At 43.7% G+C, this 18,104-nt stretch overlaps 1 long non-coding RNA gene and 19 other non-coding genes across 20 annotated transcripts in view; 8 read left to right on the top strand and 12 right to left on the bottom strand.

The window, feature by feature from the left end:
- The window catches only part of LOC143719415 (uncharacterized), a 694,388-nt gene that overhangs the window by 659,426 nt on the left and 16,858 nt on the right, over positions 1-18,104 (bottom strand). The window lies entirely within an intron of this gene.
- Positions 2,076-2,147, bottom strand: trnag-ucc (transfer RNA glycine (anticodon UCC)). The gene has a single exon. It is a non-coding gene; the product is annotated as a tRNA-Gly (tRNA).
- Positions 2,785-2,856, bottom strand: trnag-ucc (transfer RNA glycine (anticodon UCC)). The gene has a single exon. It is a non-coding gene; the product is annotated as a tRNA-Gly (tRNA).
- Positions 4,713-4,784, bottom strand: trnag-ucc (transfer RNA glycine (anticodon UCC)). Its single transcript has one exon. It is a non-coding gene; the product is annotated as a tRNA-Gly (tRNA).
- trnad-guc (transfer RNA aspartic acid (anticodon GUC)) lies at positions 7,491-7,562 on the top strand. Its single transcript has one exon. It is a non-coding gene; the product is annotated as a tRNA-Asp (tRNA).
- trnag-ucc (transfer RNA glycine (anticodon UCC)) lies at positions 7,789-7,860 on the bottom strand. Its single transcript has one exon. It is a non-coding gene; the product is annotated as a tRNA-Gly (tRNA).
- trnad-guc (transfer RNA aspartic acid (anticodon GUC)) lies at positions 9,928-9,999 on the top strand. Its single transcript has one exon. It is a non-coding gene; the product is annotated as a tRNA-Asp (tRNA).
- On the bottom strand, positions 10,226-10,297 carry trnag-ucc (transfer RNA glycine (anticodon UCC)). Its single transcript has one exon. It is a non-coding gene; the product is annotated as a tRNA-Gly (tRNA).
- On the top strand, positions 10,638-10,709 carry trnad-guc (transfer RNA aspartic acid (anticodon GUC)). Its single transcript has one exon. It is a non-coding gene; the product is annotated as a tRNA-Asp (tRNA).
- On the bottom strand, positions 11,645-11,716 carry trnag-ucc (transfer RNA glycine (anticodon UCC)). The gene has a single exon. It is a non-coding gene; the product is annotated as a tRNA-Gly (tRNA).
- Positions 13,976-14,047, top strand: trnad-guc (transfer RNA aspartic acid (anticodon GUC)). Its single transcript has one exon. It is a non-coding gene; the product is annotated as a tRNA-Asp (tRNA).
- Positions 14,274-14,345, bottom strand: trnag-ucc (transfer RNA glycine (anticodon UCC)). Its single transcript has one exon. It is a non-coding gene; the product is annotated as a tRNA-Gly (tRNA).
- Positions 14,686-14,757, top strand: trnad-guc (transfer RNA aspartic acid (anticodon GUC)). The gene has a single exon. It is a non-coding gene; the product is annotated as a tRNA-Asp (tRNA).
- Positions 14,984-15,055, bottom strand: trnag-ucc (transfer RNA glycine (anticodon UCC)). The gene has a single exon. It is a non-coding gene; the product is annotated as a tRNA-Gly (tRNA).
- On the top strand, positions 15,396-15,467 carry trnad-guc (transfer RNA aspartic acid (anticodon GUC)). Its single transcript has one exon. It is a non-coding gene; the product is annotated as a tRNA-Asp (tRNA).
- On the bottom strand, positions 15,694-15,765 carry trnag-ucc (transfer RNA glycine (anticodon UCC)). The gene has a single exon. It is a non-coding gene; the product is annotated as a tRNA-Gly (tRNA).
- On the top strand, positions 16,813-16,884 carry trnad-guc (transfer RNA aspartic acid (anticodon GUC)). The gene has a single exon. It is a non-coding gene; the product is annotated as a tRNA-Asp (tRNA).
- Positions 17,111-17,182, bottom strand: trnag-ucc (transfer RNA glycine (anticodon UCC)). The gene has a single exon. It is a non-coding gene; the product is annotated as a tRNA-Gly (tRNA).
- trnad-guc (transfer RNA aspartic acid (anticodon GUC)) lies at positions 17,523-17,594 on the top strand. Its single transcript has one exon. It is a non-coding gene; the product is annotated as a tRNA-Asp (tRNA).
- On the bottom strand, positions 17,821-17,892 carry trnag-ucc (transfer RNA glycine (anticodon UCC)). The gene has a single exon. It is a non-coding gene; the product is annotated as a tRNA-Gly (tRNA).

Here is an 18,104-nt window from a genome sequence, read left to right as displayed (position 1 = left end):
ATTCCAACCCTCTAATTGGCCAAGTCAACAGGAAGAGGCCGGATTTCTCCAAGGTGATAAATGACGCTTCCCCCCTCCGCTCGTCTCTCTGTTACCTTTGGACTGTCAAAATGTAGGGTCTCGCCTCCGGGCGAGCTCTTCGCCTTTCTTTTATTTGTTTCTAGTTTAGTTTGTGTTTTTCAGTCTTAGATAAGTCTCCGTGTTTAATTCCAATCGACGAGTGAAAAGAACACCGCGTGACATATCTCTTCAGCAAATCCATCTACAAGGGACCTTTAAACGAGCGCGCGCTCGTTTTGAAGGAGAAACACGCGCACGTGACCACGTGGCGAGAGACGCACACACGCTTCTTCACCAGCCATGCGAAGATGTGACGTTAACTCCGCGTGATTTCCCCGTAGAGATCTTTATTTCTTTTCTTTGTTAGTCAAAGTTTTGTTTTCCGTAGTCGACTCTGTTCACTTCCACAAAGTGAAACAAACTTAGCCGAACTATTTTCCTTTGGTAATGTTACCCCAAAGACTTGGAAACTCCGTTCAACGCGCGCCAAGCAGCACCCAGTGACGCTTCCTAAAGGACTCCGCTCACGCACGCGCAGGAATGCCGCGACACAGAGAGACCCAGAAACTTAAGTATATCTCTTTATAGAGCTTCTAAGAAGCATTAAGATGATGTTTTTGTGTTGTCACAGGCAGGGGACTGTCAGGGGAATGTTGCCAATGCTCTCTCTCTCTCTCTCTCTCTCTCTCTCTCTCTCTGTCCCTTCCCCTCTCACACGTGTTTCCATTGTCCACACTCTATGCATTTCTCATTCATCGATGCCTTATCGTGTATTGTTGTTTATTATGTTTGTAAATACATATATCCCATGTAACCGTAGTAAATACATAAGTAGTTCTGCCTTATTAAATTCATTATATTCATCTGATTGATGTACTGCCTTTTTGCTCATTTAAGTCCCTTAAGTGCCAAAAGATCTTATAGCAACAAGCTTACAAATTAAAGATACTTTAAAGAGTATGTGTTTATAGGACAGGAAACCCAATTCTTGTGGCCACAGAATTGCTTTTCCTGAAATCCTATAAAGTAAGATGATATTGTGGATTCCCACAGATATTAGTCTGACAATTGAGCTAATTAATTTTGCCTGGTTTGTAAAACGTGGTCCGTGCAGGTAATTGCAATCAACTTGTGGTTAAGTGCAAGGATACACAAGCATGCATGCAGGTAAAATTACATATCATCCCTTATCGGGAGTTTTATTAACATGTAAGACTGATCTAATCCAAACATGTATGAATAATTATTAATTATTAATTATGATATGCAAATTCCCCACGGATTAGATCCGCCCAGAGTCTTTACAGATGCGTTGGCCAGGAATCGAACCCGGCTCAACTGCTTGGAAGGCAGCTATGCTCACCACTATACCACCAACACAAGACTGTTGGATGTAGACTGGAAGCCCTGTTCTGCGGTCAGCAAGAATGTTCGCAATATATTAGCAGCTGGCAGGTGCAGATGAATTGAAACTCTCTTTGTTTGGACCTGGCACTTAAAAAAATTGCATGAACTTATTGACCTGACCTACCAGGCACCATATAAAAAAAAAGGGTCTCTAATTTAATAATGTAACACGTTTTATACAGACACTTCATATTTAAACGGTATTAGATTATTTTTTGCATTCACTGGCTTCTGTGAAGCGTTGAGCTAAAATGACGCATGACGCCGCTCCTGCAAGCCGCGCTGATCGGATACAACTACCTGTCTCTGCAACTCCTTGTTAGTATAGTGGAAAGTATCTCCGCCTGTCATGCGGAGACTGGGGTTCGATTCCCCGACGGGGAGATTTAGTCCTTTACTGCTGCCAAAAGACCTTAACAAAAGTTTTGCTCCAGCAAACAAGTTACAGGGAAGTTGGCAAGGGGCCCTGACGACTGTTTTAAAGACAGCTTGAGAAAAATGCAATGCGTTGGCCGGGAATCGAAACCATACAGCAAGAATGGATAGATCCAGGAATCGAACCCATAGCAAGAATGCTCGTAATCAAGGTCTTTAATTTACAAATGTGATGCGTTGGCCGGGAATCGAACCCAGGTCAACTGCTTGGAAGGCAGCTAGGCTCACCACTATACCACCAACGCAAGACTGTTGGATGTAGGCTGGAAGCCGTGTTGTGCGGTCAGCAAGAATTTTCGCAATACATTAGCAGCTGGCAGGTGGAGATGAACTGAAACTCTCTTTGTTTGGACCTGGCACTTAAAAAAATGGCATGAACTTATTGACCTGACCTACCAGGCACCATATTAAAAAACAAGGTATCTAATTTAATAATGTAACACGTTTTATACAGACACTTCATATTTAAACGGTATTAGATTATTTTTTGCAATCACTGGCTTATGTGAAGCGTTGAGCTAAAATGACGCATGAAGCCGTTACTGGAAGCCGCGCTGATCGGTTACAACTACCTGTCTCTGCAACTCCTTGTTAGTATAGTGGCAAGTATCTCCGCCTGTCACGCGGAGACTGGGGTTTGATTCCCCGATGGGGAGATCCATTCCTTTACTGCTGCCAAAAGACCTTAACAAAAGTTTTGCTCCAGCAAACAAGTTACAGGAGAAGTTGGCAAGGGGCCCCGGACGACTGTTTTAAAGACAGCTTGAGAAAAATGCAAAGCGTTGGCCGGGAATCGAACCCATACAGCAAGAATGGACAGACCCAGGAATCGAACCCATAGCAAGAATGCTCGTAATCAAGGTCTTTAATTTACAAATGTGATGCGTTGGCCGGGAATCGAACCCGGGTCAACTGCTTGGAAGGCAGCTATGCTCACCACTATACCACCAACGCAAGACTGTTGGATGTAGACTGGAAGCCCTGTTCTGCGGTCAGCAATAATTTTCGCAATACTTTAGCAGCTGGCAGGTGCAGATGAACTGAAACTCTCTTTGTTTGGACCTGGCACTTAAAAAAATTGCATGAACTTATTGACCTGACCTACCAGGCACCATATTAAAAAAAAGGGTCTCTAATTCAATAATATAACACTTTTTATACAGACACTTCATATTTAAACGGTATTAGATTGTTTTTTGGATTCACTGGCTTCTGTGAAGCGTTGAGCTAAAATGACGCATGACGCTGTTCCTGGAAGCCGCGCTGATCGGATACAACTACCTGTCTCTGCAACTCCTTGTTAGTATAGTGGAAAGTATCTCCGCCTGTCACGCGGAGACTGGGGTTCGATTCCCCGACGGGGAGATCCAGTCCTTTACTGCTGCCAAAAGACCTTAACAAATGTTTTGCTCCAGCAAACAAGTTGCAGGAGAAGTTGGCAAGGGGCCTCGGACGACTGTTTTAAAGACAGCTTGAGAAAAATGCAATGCGTTGGCCGGGAATCGAACCCATACAGCAAGAATGGACAGACCCAGGAATCGAACCCATAGCAAGAACGCTCGTAATCAAGGTCTTTAATTTACAAATGTGATGCGTTGGCCGGGAATCGAACCCGGTCACCTGCTTGGAAGGCAGCTATACTCACCACAATACCACCAACGCAGGCCTTTGAACGTAGACTGGAAGCCCGGTTGTGCGGTCAGCAAGAATTTTCGCAATACATTAGCAGCTGGCAGGTGCAGATGAACTGAAACTCTCTTTGTTTGGACCTGGCACTTAAAAAAATTGCATGAACTTATTGACCTGACCTACCAGGCACTGTAGTGATCTTTTTCTTTTTGCAGAAAAGTTAGAAGCTCAGACCAGGATACAGTGGAAGTTTTCCAAACAGAAGTTCTTTATTGCTTGTCGGTAGCTGCAGTCATTCCAACATCGTCTAACTAAGGGAACTTTACATTGTAGTTTATATACATTTCAAGGGGGAGGGATTACATTGTGAGGAACAAAGCATTAAATGAGCTGAAACATGAGAACAGAACGGTGCAGGACTTCTCGCACTGAGATAAGAACTCCAAGACAAATGGTCTCAGTAATAAAATGGCAGGATTTCAAACTTGCTCAGCATGCCTCTTCACCCGGTAAAACAATGAGAACAGGAAAAGCCTAGCCTTCTCGTACTGAGATGGGACAGTCAGGAATATCCTGCTGGGAACCCCTACCATTTGCAGAGATTTCCTGGTCTCATCATTTATAAAATTTCTCAATATAAAATACTATTGTATTGGAAATCTAAATTAAACATTTAAATAAAATTTGTAATCCTACAGCACCATATTTAAAAACAAGGTCTCTAATTTAATAATGTAACACGTTGTATACAGACACTTCATATTTAAACGGTATTAGATTATTTTTTGGATTCACTGGCTTCTGTGAAGCGTTGAGCTAAAATGACGCATGACGCCGTTCCTGGAAGCTGCGCTGATCGGATACAACTACCTTTCTCTGCAACTCCTCGTTAGTATAATGGAAAGTATCTCCGCCTGTCACGCGGAAAACTGGGGTTCGATTCACTGACGGGGAGATCCAGTCCTTTACTGCTGCCAAAAGACCTTAACAAATGTTTTGCTCCAGCCAACAAGTTACAGGAGAAGTTGGCAAGGGGCCTCGGACGACTGTTTTAAAGACAGCTTGAGAAAAATGCAATGCGTTGGCCGGGAATCGAACGCATACAGCAAGAATGGACTGCCCCAGGAATAGAACCCATAGCAAGAATGCTCGTAATCAAGGTCTTTAATTTACAAATGTGATGCGTTGGCCGGCAATCGAACCCGGGTCAACTGCTTGGAAGGCAGCTACGCTCACCACTATACCACCAACGCAAGACTGTTGGATTTAGACTTGAAGCCCTGTTCTGCGGTCAGCAATAATTTTCGCAATACTTTAGCAGCTGGCAGGTGCAGATGAACTGAAACTCTCTTTGTTTGGACCTGGCACTTAAAAAAATTGCATGAACTTATTGACCTGACCTACCAGGCACCATATTAAAAAAAAGGGTCTCTAATTTAATAATGTAACACTTTTTATACAGACACTTCATATTTAAACGGTATTAGATTATTTTTTGCATTCACTGGCTTCTGTGAAGCGTTGAGCTAAAATGACGCATGACGCCGTTCCTGCAAGCCGCGCTGATCGGATACAACTACCTGTCTCTGCAACTCCTTGTTAGTATAGTGGAAAGTATCTCCGCCTGTCACGCGGAGACTGGGGTTCGATTCCCTGACGGGGAGATTCAGTCCTTTACTGCTGCCAAAAGACCTTAACAAATGTTTTGCTCCAGCAAACAAGTTACAGGGAAGTTGGCAAGGGGCCCGGACGACTGTTTTAAAGACAGCTTGAGAAAAATGCAATGCGTTGGCCGGGAATCGAACCCATACAGCAAGAATGGACAGACCCAGGAATCGAACCCATAGCAAGAATGCTCGTAATCAAGGTCTTTAATTTACAAATGTGATGCGTTGGCCGGGAATCGAACCCGGTCACCTGCTTGGAAGGCAGCTATGCTCACCACTAGGGGTGTGCAAAGCAGCCGGTATTTGTATCTGTATTTGTATTTGTTGAGGGGGGAAAAGTATTTGTATTTGTATTCGAGTAAAATCCAAAATAGGCGTAAAAATCTAGTTTTTTTGCGTTACACTTCTAATTCACGTTATAGTGTAAGTATTCTTTAATTATATAAATCCAGCAATGAACATGTACCAAGGAACGTCATTGAAAAGAAAATTACATAACAGCCATTACCTCATCCATGGTTAAACCAACAACTAATAAAATACCATTGTGAACATTATGAATCCCACCACCCCCCGTCCTTGTTGGAGGACGCTGAACAGACAGAATAAGTATAATGTATAGCGAGGCGGTTGATTATGAGCCTGACGCGAAGCGGAGGGGTCTTGAATCAGCCTGAAGGGTTTGTATTCGCTATAACAACCACCTCGCTATACATTATCCCGCTTACTACATGGCTACCTACCAAATAAATCAATAATTTGACTCAAAATATTGATTTAAAAAGGAGTTTATTGATTTAAAAACGATTGTATTGCTTCCGCTAAAAAAATAGTCCGTTCCGTCTCTACGTTTAGAATCCATGGCAACGCTCTGTTTTTCGTGGCAACGGTGTGTTATACTTAGCAGCGGTCTGTTATTAAGAAATAACCATGGAAATAACAGACCGCATTCTACATTAGAATTCAACCAAGCCATGTAATAAAAACAAATAATTACGGAGCTAACAGAGCTACGTAAACAGAGCGAACATGAGAGCACCCGGCTGCAGACGTCAATAATGCAGCGTAATGAAATAATCTCCCGATCAAACTCCACTTCCCGAAAGTTATAAACTGCCTCCGGAACCCAGTTAAGGTACAAAAATCTATTCAACAAAAATAGTAATGCAGTTAAGTGTTTTTCGCTCAGCCGAGCCCTCTGTGTTGCTGTGTGGAGCAGCCTGTGTCAGTCACCTCTTCCTGAACGTCACTCACTCACTCGCGCACTGCAGTCTCGTGAGGAAACGCAGCTTTTTGATATAAAGTTTTTCTTGTTCCCGAATACAAATATTTTCTAAAGTATTTGTTCGAAATAAGTATTCGTAAAAAACACGTTATTTGTGCCTTTCCGAATACCGTATTCGGGTTCGGCTCCACCCCTACTCACCACTATACCACCAACGCAGGCCTTTGAACGTAGACTGGAAGCCCGGTTGTGCGGTCAGCAAGAATTTTCGCAATACATTAGCAGCTGGCAGGTGCAGATGAACTGAAACTCTCTTTGTTTGGACCTGGCACTTAAAAAAATTGCATGAACTTATTGACCTGACCTACCAGGCACTGTAGTGATCTTTTTCTTTGTAGAAAAGTTAGAAGCTCAGACCAGGAGACAGTGGAAGTTTTCCAAGCAGAAGTTCTTTATTGTTTGTCGGTAGCTGCAGTCATTCCAACATCGTCTAACTAAGGGAACTTTACATTGTAGTTTATATACATTTCAAGGGGGAGGGATTACATTGTGAGGAACAAAGCATGTAAATGAGCTGAAACATGAGAACAGAACGGTGCAGGACTTCTCGCACTGAGATAAGAACTCCAAGTCAAATGGTCTCAGTAATAAAATAGCAGGTGTTCAAACTTGCTCAGCATGACTCTTCACCCGGTAAAACAATGAGAACAGGAAAAGCCTAGCCTTCTCGCACTGAGATGGGACAGTCAGGAATATCCTGCTGGGAACCCCTACCGTTTGCAGAGATTTCCTGGTCTCATCATTTATAAACTTTCTCAATATAAAATACTATTGTATTGGAAATCTAAATTAAACATTTAAATAAAATTTGTAATCCTACAACACCATATTAAAAAAAAGGGTCTCTAATTTAATAATGTAACACGTTTTATACAGACACTTCATATTTAAACGGTATTAGATTATTTTTTGGATTCACTGGCTTCTGTGAAGCGTTGAGCTAAAATGACGCATGACGCCGTTCCTGGAAGCTGCGCTGATCGGATACAACTACCTGTCTCTGCAACTCCTCGTTAGTATAGTGGAAAGTATCTCCGCCTGTCACGCGGAAGACCGGGGTTCGATTCCCCGACGGGGAGATCCAGTCCTTTACTGCTGCCAAAAGACCTTAACAAATGTTTTGCTCCAGCAAACAAGTTACAGGAGAAGTTGGCAAGGGGCCACCGACGACTGTTTTAAAGACAGCTTGAGAAAAATGCAATGCGTTGGCCGGGAATCGAACGCATACAGCAAGAATGGACAGACCCAGGAATCGAACCCATAGCAAGAATGCTCGTAATCAAGGTCTTTAATTTACAAATGTGATGCATTGGCCGGGAATCGAACCCGGGTCAACTGCTTGGAAGGCAGCTATGCTCACCACTATACCACCAACGCAAGACTGTTGGATGTAGACTGGAAGCCCTGTTCTGCGGTCAGCAATAATTTTCGCAATACTTTAGCAGCTGGCAGGTGCAGATGAACTGAAACTCTCTTTGTTTGGACCTGGCACTTAAAAAAATTGCATGAACTTATTGACCTGACCTACCAGGCACTGTAGTGATCTTTTTCTTTGTAGAAAAGTTAGAAGCTCAGACCAGGAGACAGTGGAAGTTTTCCAAGCAGAAGTTCTTTATTGCTTGTCGGTAGCTGCAGTCATTCCAACATCGTCTAACTAAGGGAACTTTACATTGTAGTTTATATACATTTCAAGGGGGAGGGATTACATTGTGAGGAACAAAGCATTAAATGAGCTGAAACATGAGAACAGAACGGTGCAGGACTTCTCGCACTGAGATAAGAACTCCAAGACAAATGGTCTCAGTAATAAAATGGCAGGATTTCAAACTTGCTCAGCATGCCTCTTCACCCGGTAAAACAATGAGAACAGGAAAAGCCTAGCCTTCTCGTACTGAGATGGGACAGTCAGGAATATCCTGCTGGGAACCCCTACCATTTGCAGAGATTTCCTGGTCTCATCATTTATAAACTTTCTCAATATAAAATACTATTGTATTGGAAATCTAAATTAAACATTTAAATAAAATTTGTAATCCTACAGCACCATATTTAAAAACAAGGTCTCTAATTTAATAATGTAACACGTTTTATACAGACACTTCATATTTAAACGGTATTAGATAATTTTTTGGATTCACTGGCTTCTGTGAAGCGTTGAGCTAAAATGACGCATGACGCCGTTCCTGGAAGCCGCGCTGATCGGATACAACTACCTGTCTCTGCAACTTCTCGTTAGTATAGTGGAAAGTATCTCCGCCTGTCACGCAGAAGACCGGGGTTCAATTCCCCGACGGGGAGATCCAGTCCTTTACTGCTGCCAAAAGACCTTAACAAATGTTTTGCTCCAGCAAACAAGTTACAGGAGAAGTTGGCAAGGGGCCACCGACGACTGTTTTAAAGACAGCTTGAGAAAAATGCAATGCGTTGGCCGGGAATCGAACCCATACAGCAAGAATGGACAGACCCAGGAATCGAACCCATAGCAAGAATGCTCGTAATCAAGGTCTTTAATTTACAAATGTGATGCTTTGGCCGGGAATCGAACCCGGTCACCTGCTTGGAAGGCAGCTATGCTCACCACTATACCACCAACGCAGGCCTTTGAACGTAGACTGGAAGCCCGGTTGTGCGGTCAGCAAGAATTTTCGCAATACATTAGCAGCTGGCAGGTGCAGATGAACTGAAACTCTCTTTGTTTGGACCTGGCACTTAAAAAAATTGCATGAACTTATTGACCTGACCTACCAGGCACTGTAGTGATCTTTTTCTTTGTAGAAAAGTTAGAAGCTCAGACCAGGAGACAGTGGAAGTTTTCCAAGCAGAAGTTCTTTATTGTTTGTCGGTAGCTGCAGTCATTCCAACATCGTCTAACTAAGGGAACTTTACATTGTAGTTTATATACATTTCAAGGGGGAGGGATTACATTGTGAGGAACAAAGCATGTAAATGAGCTGAAACATGAGAACAGAACGGTGCAGGACTTCTCGCACTGAGATAAGAACTCCAAGACAAATGGTCTCAGTAATAAAATAGCAGGTGTTCAAACTTGCTCAGCATGACTCTTCACCCGGTAAAACAATGAGAACAGGAAAAGCCTAGCCTTCTCGCACTGAGATGGGACAGTCAGGAATATCCTGCTGGGAACCCCTACCGTTTGCAGAGATTTCCTGGTCTCATCATTTATAAACTTTCTCAATATAAAATACTATTGTATTGGAAATCTAAATTAAACATTTAAATAAAATTTGTAATCCTACAACACCATATTAAAAAACAAGGTCTCTAATTTAATAATGTAACACGTTTTATACAGACACTTCATATTTAAACGGTATTAGATTATTTTTTGGATTCACTGGCTTCTGTGAAGCGTTGAGCTAAAATGACGCATGACGCCGTTCCTGGAAGCCGCGCTGATCGGATACAACTACCTGTCTCTGCAACTCCTTGTTAGTATAGTGGAAAGTATCTCCGCCTGTCACGCGGAAGACCGGGGTTCGATTCCCCGATGGGGAGATCCAGTCCTTTACTGCTGCCAAAAGACCTTAACAAATGTTTTGCTCCAGCAAACAAGTTACAGGAGAAGTTGGCAAGGGGCCACCGACGACTGTTTTAAAGACAGCTTGAGAAAAATGCAATGCGTTGGCCGGGAATCGAACGCATACAGCAAGAATGGACAGACACAGGAATCGAACCCATAGCAAGAATGCTCGTAATCAAGGTCTTTAATTTACAAATGTGATGCGTTGGCCGGGAATCGAACCCGGGTCAACTGCTTGGAAGGCAGCTATGCTCACCACTATACCACCAACACAAGACTGTTGGATGTAGACTGGAAGCCCTCTTGTGCGGTCAGCAAGAATGTTCGCAATATATTAGCAGCTGGCAGGTGCAGATGAATTGAAACTCTCTTTGTTTGGACCTGGCACTTAAAAAAATTGCATGAACTTATTGACCTGACCTACCAGGCACCATATTAAAAAAAAGGGTCTCTAATTTAATAATGTAACACGTTTTATACAGACACTTCATATTTAAACGGTATTAGATTATTTTTTGGATTCACTGGCTTCTGTGAAGCGTTGAGCTAAAATGACGCATGACGCCGTTCCTGGAAGGCGCGCTGATCGGATACAACTACCTGTCTATGCAACTCCTCGTTAGTATAGTGGAAAGTATCTCCGCCTGTCACGCGGAAGACCGGGGTTCGATTCCCCGACGGGGAGATCCAGTCCTTTACTGCTGCCAAAAGACCTTAACAAATGTTTTGCTCCAGCAAACAAGTTACAGGAGAAGTTGGCAAGGGGCCACCGACGACTGTTTGAAAGACAGCTTGAGAAAAATGCAATGCGTTGGCCGGGAATCGAACGCATACAGCAAGAATGGACAGACCCAGGAATCGAACCCCTAGCAAGAATGCTCCTAATCAAGGTCCTTAATTTACAAATGTGATGCGTTGGCCAGGAATTGAACCCGGGTCAACTGCTTGGAAGGCAGCTATGCTCACCAATATACCACCAACGCAAGACTGTTGGATGTAGACTGGAAGCCCTGTTCTGCGGTCAGCAATAATTTGCGCAATACTTTAGCAGCTGGCAGGTGCAGATGAACTGAAACTCTCTTTGTTTGGACCTGGCACTTAAAAAAATTGCATGAACTTATTGACCTGACCTACCAGGCACCATATTAAAAAAAAGGGTCTCTAATTCAATAATGTAACACTTTTTATACAGACACTTCATATTTAAACGGTATTAGATTATTTTTTGGATTCACTGGCTTCTGTGAAGCGTTGAGCTAAAATGACGCATGACGCTGTTCCTGGAAGCCGCGCTGATCGGATACAACTACCTGTCTCTGCAACTCCTTGTTAGTATAGTGGAAAGTATCTCCGCCTGTCACGCGTAGACTGGGGTTCGATTCCCTGACGGGGAGATCCAGTCCTTTACTGCTGCCAAAAGACCTTAACAAATGTTTTGCTCCAGCAAACAAGTTGCAGGAGAAGTTGGCAAGGGGCCTCGGACGACTGTTTTAAAGACAGCTTGAGAAAAATGCAATGCGTTGGCCGGGAATCGAACGCATACAGCAAGAATGGATAGACCCAGGAATCGAACCCATAGCAAGAATGCTCGTAATCAAGGTCTTTAATTTACAAATGTGATGCGTTGGCCAGGAATCGAACCCGGGTCAACTGCTTGGAAGGCAGCTATGCTCACCACTATATCACCAACGCAAGACTGTTGGATGTAGACCAGAAGCCCTGTTCTGCGGTCAGCAATAATTTTTGCAATACTTTAGCAGCTGGCAGGTGCAGATGAACTGAAACTCTCTTTGTTTGGACCTGACACTTAAAAAAATTGCATGAACTTATTGACCTGACCTACCAGGCACCATATTAAAAAACAAGGTCTCTAATTTAATAATGTAACACGTTTTATACAGACACTTCATATTTAAACTGTATTAGATTATTTTTTGCATTCACTGGCTTCTGTGAAGCGTTGAGCTAAAATGACGCATGACGCCGTTCCTGCATGCCGCGCTGATCGGATACAACTACCTGTCTCTGCAACTCCTTGTTAGTATAGTGGAAAGTATCTCCGCCTGTCATGCGGAGACTGGGGTTCGATTCCCCGACGGGGAGATTTAGTCCTTTACTGCTGCCAAAAGACCTTAACAAAAGTTTTGCTCCAGCAAACAAGTTACAGGGAAGTTGGCAAGGGGCCCTGACGACTGTTTTAAAGACAGCTTGAGAAAAATGCAATGCGTTGGCCGGGAATCGAAACCATACAGCAAGAATGAATAGATCCAGGAATCGAACCCATAGCAAGAATGCTCGTAATCAAGGTCTTTAATTTACAAATGTGATGCGTTGGCCGGGAATCGAACCCGGGTCAACTGCTTGGAAGGCAGCTAGGCTCACCACTATAACACCAACGCAAGACTGTTGGATGTAGGCTGGAAGCCGTCTTGTGCGGTCAGTAAGAATTTTCGCAATACATTAGCAGCTGGCAGGTGGAGATGAACTGAAACTCTCTTTGTTTGGACCTGGCACTTAAAAAAATGGCATGAACTTATTGACCTGACCTACCAGGCACCATATTAAAAAACAAGGTATCTAATTTAATAATGTAACACGTTTTATACAGACACTTCATATTTAAACGGTATTAGATTATCTTTTGCAATCACTGGCTTATGTGAAGCGTTGAGCTAAAATGACGCATGAAGCCGTTACTGGAAGCCGCGCTGATCGGTTACAACTACCTGTCTCTGCAACTCCTTGTTAGTATAGTGGCAAGTATCTCCGCCTGTCACGCGGAGACTGGGGTTCGATTCCCCGATGGGGAGATCCAGTCATTTACTGCTGCCAAAAGACCTTAACAAAAGTTTTGCTCCAGCAAACAAGTTACAGGAGAAGTTGGCAAGGGGCCCCGGACGACTGTTTTAAAGACAGCTTGAGAAAAATGCAATGCGTTGGCCGGGAATCGAACCCATACAGCAAGAATGGACAGACCCAGGAATCGAACCCATAGCAAGAATGCTCGTAATCAAGGTCTTTAATTTACAAATGTGATGCGTTGGCCGGGAATCGAACCCGGTCACCTGCTTGGAAGGCAGCTATGCTCACCACTATACCACCAACGCAGGCCTTTGAACGTAGACTGGAAGCCCGGTTGTGCGGTCAGCAAGAATTTTCGCAATACATTAGCAGCTGGCAGGTGCAGATGAACTGAAACTCTCTTTGTTTGGACCTGGCACTTAAAAAAATTGCATGAACTTATTGACCTGACCTACCAGGCACTGTAGTGATCTTTTTCTTTGTAGAAAAGTTAGAAGCTCAGACCAGGAGACAGTGGAAGTTTTCCAAGCAGAAGTTCTTTATTGTTTGTCGGTAGCTGCAGTCATTCCAACATCGTCTAACTAAGGGAACTTTACATTGTAGTTTATATACATTTCAAGGGGGAGGGATTACATTGTGAGGAACAAAGCATGTAAATGAGCTGAAACATGAGAACGGTGCAGGACTTCTCGCACTGAGATAAGAACTCCAAGACAAATGGTCTCAGTAATAAAATAGCAGGTGTTCAAACTTGCTCAGCATGACTCTTCACCCGGTAAAACAATGAGAACAGGAAAAGCCTAGCCTTCTCGCACTGAGATGGGACAGTCAGGAATATCCTGCTGGGAACCCCTACCGTTTGCAGAGATTTCCTGGTCTCATCATTTATAAACTTTCTCAATATAAAATACTATTGTATTGGAAATCTAAATTAAACATTTAAATAAAATTTGTAATCCTACAACACCATATTAAAAAACAAGGTCTCTAATTTAATAATGTAACACGTTTTATACAGACACTTCATATTTAAACGGTATTAGATTATTTTTTGGATTCACTGGCTTCTGTGAAGCGTTGAGCTAAAATGACGCATGACGCCGTTCCTGGAAGCCGCGCTGATCGGATACAACTACCTGTCTCTGCAACTCCTTGTTAGTATAGTGGAAAGTATCTCCGCCTGTCACGCGGAAGACCGGGGTTCGATTCCCCGACGGGGAGATCCAGTCCTTTACTGCTGCCAAAAGACCTTAACAAATGTTTTGCTCCAGCAAACAAGTTACAGGAGAAGTTGGCAAGGGGCCACCGACGACTGTTTTAAAGACAGCTTGAGAAAAATGCAATGCGTTGGCCGGGAATCGAACGCATACAGCAAGAATGGACAGACACAGGAATCGAACCCATAGCAAGAATGCTCGTAATCAAGGTCTTTAATTTACAAATGTGATGCGTTGGCCGGGAATCGAACCCGGGTCAACTGCTTGGAAGGCAGCTATGCTCACCACTATACCACCAACACAAGACTGTTGGATGTAGACTGGAAGCCCTCTTCTGCGGTCAGCAAGAATGTTCGCAATATATTAGCAGCTGGCAGGTGCAGATGAATTGAAACTCTCTTTGTTTGGACCTGGCACTTAAAAAAATTGCATGAACTTATTGACCTGACCTACCAGGCACCATATTAAAAAAAAGGGTCTCTAATTTAATAATGTAACACGTTTTATACAGACACTTCATATTTAAACGGTATTAGATTATTTTTTGGATTCACTGGCTTCTGTGAAGCGTTGAGCTAAAATGACGCATGACGCCGTTCCTGGAAGCCGCGCTGATCGGATACAACTACCTGTCTCTGCAACTCCTTGTTAGTATAGTGGAAAGTATCTCCGCCTGTCACGCGGAAGACCGGGGTTCGATTCCCCGACGGGGAGATCCAGTCCTTTACTGCTGCCAAAAGACCTTAACAAATGTTTTGCTCCAGCAAACAAGTTACAGGAGAAGTTGGCAAGGGGCCACCGACGACTGTTTTAAAGACAGCTTGAGAAAAATGCAATGCGTTGGCCGGGAATCGAACGCATACAGCAAGAATGGACAGACACAGGAATCGAACCCATAGCAAGAATGCTCGTAATCAAGGTCTTTAATTTACAAATGTGATGCGTTGGCCGGGAATCGAACCCGGGTCAACTGCTTGGAAGGCAGCTATGCTCACTACTATACCACCAACACAAGACTGTTGGATGTAGACTGGAAGCCCTCTTCTGCGGTCAGCAAGAATGTTCGCAATATATTAGCAGCTGGCAGGTGCAGATGAATTGAAACTCTCTTTGTTTGGACCTGGCACTTAAAAAAATTGCATGAACTTATTGACCTGACCTACCAGGCACCATATTAAAAAAAAGGGTCTCTAATTTAATAATGTAACACGTTTTATACAGACACTTCATATTTAAACGGTATTAGATTATTTTTTGGATTCACTGGCTTCTGTGAAGCGTTGAGCTAAAATGACGCATGACGCCATTCCTGGAAGGCGCGCTGATCGGATACAACTACCTGTCTCTGCAACTCCTCGTTAGTATAGTGGAAAGTATCTCCGCCTGTCACGCGGAAGACCGGGGTTCGATTCCCCGACGGGGAGATCCAGTCCTTTACTGCTGCCAAAAGACCTTAACAAATGTTTTGCTCCAGCAAACAAGTTACAGGAGAAGTTGGCAAGGGGCCACCGACGACTGTTTGAAAGACAGCTTGAGAAAAATGCAATGCGTTGGCCGGGAATCGAACGCATACAGCAAGAATGGACAGACCCAGGAATCGAACCCCTAGCAAGAATGCTCCTAATCAAGGTCCTTAATTTACAAATGTGATGCGTTGGCCAGGAATCGAACCCGGGTCAACTGCTTGGAAGGCAGCTATGCTCACCACTATACCACCAACGCAAGACTGTTGGATGTAGACTGGAAGCCCTGTTCTGCGGTCAGCAATAATTTGCGCAATACTTTAGCAGCTGGCAGGTGCAGATGAACTGAAACTCTCTTTGTTTGGACCTGGCACTTAAAAAAATTGCATGAACTTATTGACCTGACCTACCAGGCACCATATTAAAAAACAAGGTATCTAATTTAATAATGTAACACGTTTTATACAGACACTTCATATTTAAACGGTATTAGATTATCTTTTGCAATCACTGGCTTATGTGAAGCGTTGAGCTAAAATGACGCATGAAGCCGTTACTGGAAGCCGCGCTGATCGGTTACAACTACCTGTCTCTGCAACTCCTTGTTAGTATAGTGGCAAGTATCTCCGCCTGTCACGCGGAGACTGGGGTTCGATTCCCTGATGGGGAGATCCAGTCCTTTACTGCTGCCAAAAGACCTTAACAAAAGTTTTGCTCCAGCAAACAAGTTACAGGAGAAGTTGGCAAGGGGCCCCGGACGACTGTTTTAAAGACAGCTTGAGAAAAATGCAATGCGTTGGCCGGGAATCGAACCCATACAGCAAGAATGGACAGACCCAGGAATCGAACCCATAGCAAGAATGCTCGTAATGAAGGTCTTTAATTTACAAATGTGATGCGTTGGCCGGGAATCGAACCCGGTCAACTGCTCGGAAGGCAGCTATGCTCACCACAATACCACCAACGCAGGCCTTTGAACGTAGACTGGAAGCCCGGTTGTGCGGTCAGCAAGAATTTTCGCAATACATTATCAGCTGGCAGGTGCAGATGAACTGAAACTCTCTTTGTTTGGACCTGGCACTTAAAAAAATTGCATGAACTTATTGACCTGACCTACCAGGCACCATATTAAAAAAAAGGGTCTCTAATTTAATAATGTAACACGTTTTATACAGACACTTCATATTTAAACGGTATTAGATTATTTTTTGGATTCACTGGCTTCTGTGAAGCGTTGAGCTAAAATGACGCATGACGCCATTCCTGGAAGGCGCGCTGATCGGATACAACTACCTGTCTCTGCAACTCCTCGTTAGTATAGTGGAAAGTATCTCCGCCTGTCACGCGGAAGACCGGGGTTCGATTCCCCGACGGGGAGATCCGGTCCTTTACTGCTGCCAAAAGACCTTAACAAATGTTTTGCTCCAGCAAACAAGTTACAGGAGAAGTTGGCAAGGGGCCACCGACGACTGTTTGAAAGACAGCTTGAGAAAAATGCAATGCGTTGGCCGGGAATCGAACGCATACAGCAAGAATGGACAGACCCAGGAATCGAACCCCTAGCAAGAATGCTCCTAATCAAGGTCCTTAATTTACAAATGTGATGCGTTGGCCAGGAATCGAACCCGGGTCAACTGCTTGGAAGGCAGCTATGCTCACCACTATACCACCAACGCAAGACTGTTGGATGTAGACTGGAAGCCCTGTTCTGCGGTCAGCAATAATTTGCGCAATACTTTAGCAGCTGGCAGGTGCAGATGAACTGAAACTCTCTTTGTTTGGACCTGGCACTTAAAAAAATTGCATGAACTTATTGACCTGACCTACCAGGCACCATATTAAAAAAAAGGGTCTCTAATTTAATAATGTAACACGTTTTATACAGACACTTCATATTTAAACGGTATTAGATTATTTTTTGGATTCACTGGCTTCTGTGAAGCGTTGAGCTAAAATGACGCATGACGCCATTCCTGGAAGGCGCGCTGATCGGATACAACTACCTGTCTCTGCAACTCCTCGTTAGTATAGTGGAAAGTATCTCCGCCTGTCACGCGGAAGACCGGGGTTCGATTCCCCGACGGGGAGATCCGGTCCTTTACTGCTGCCAAAAGACCTTAACAAATGTTTTGCTCCAGCAAACAAGTTACAGGAGAAGTTGGCAAGGGGCCACCGACGACTGTTTGAAAGACAGCTTGAGAAAAATGCAATGCGTTGGCCGGGAATCGAACGCATACAGCAAGAATGGACAGACCCAGGAATCGAACCCCTAGCAAGAATGCTCCTAATCAAGGTCCTTAATTTACAAATGTGATGCGTTGGCCAGGAATCGAACCCGGGTCAACTGCTTGGAAGGCAGCTATGCTCACCACTATACCACCAACGCAAGACTGTTGGATGTAGACTGGAAGCCCTGTTCTGCGGTCAGCAATAATTTGCGCAATACTTTAGCAGCTGGCAGGTGCAGATGAACTGAAACTCTCTTTGTTTGGACCTGGCACTTAAAAAAATTGCATGAACTTATTGACCTGACCTACCAGGCACCATATTAAAAAACAAGGTATCTAATTTAATAATGTAACACGTTTTATACAGACA

This window comes from Siphateles boraxobius, unplaced genomic scaffold (assembly GCF_051911475.1).
Source record: "Siphateles boraxobius isolate OS27281-9 unplaced genomic scaffold, OSU_SipBor_1 63, whole genome shotgun sequence".
NCBI classification, from domain to species: Eukaryota; Metazoa; Chordata; class Actinopteri; order Cypriniformes; family Leuciscidae; genus Siphateles; species Siphateles boraxobius.
This window is presented reverse-complemented; position numbering and strand designations above follow the sequence as displayed.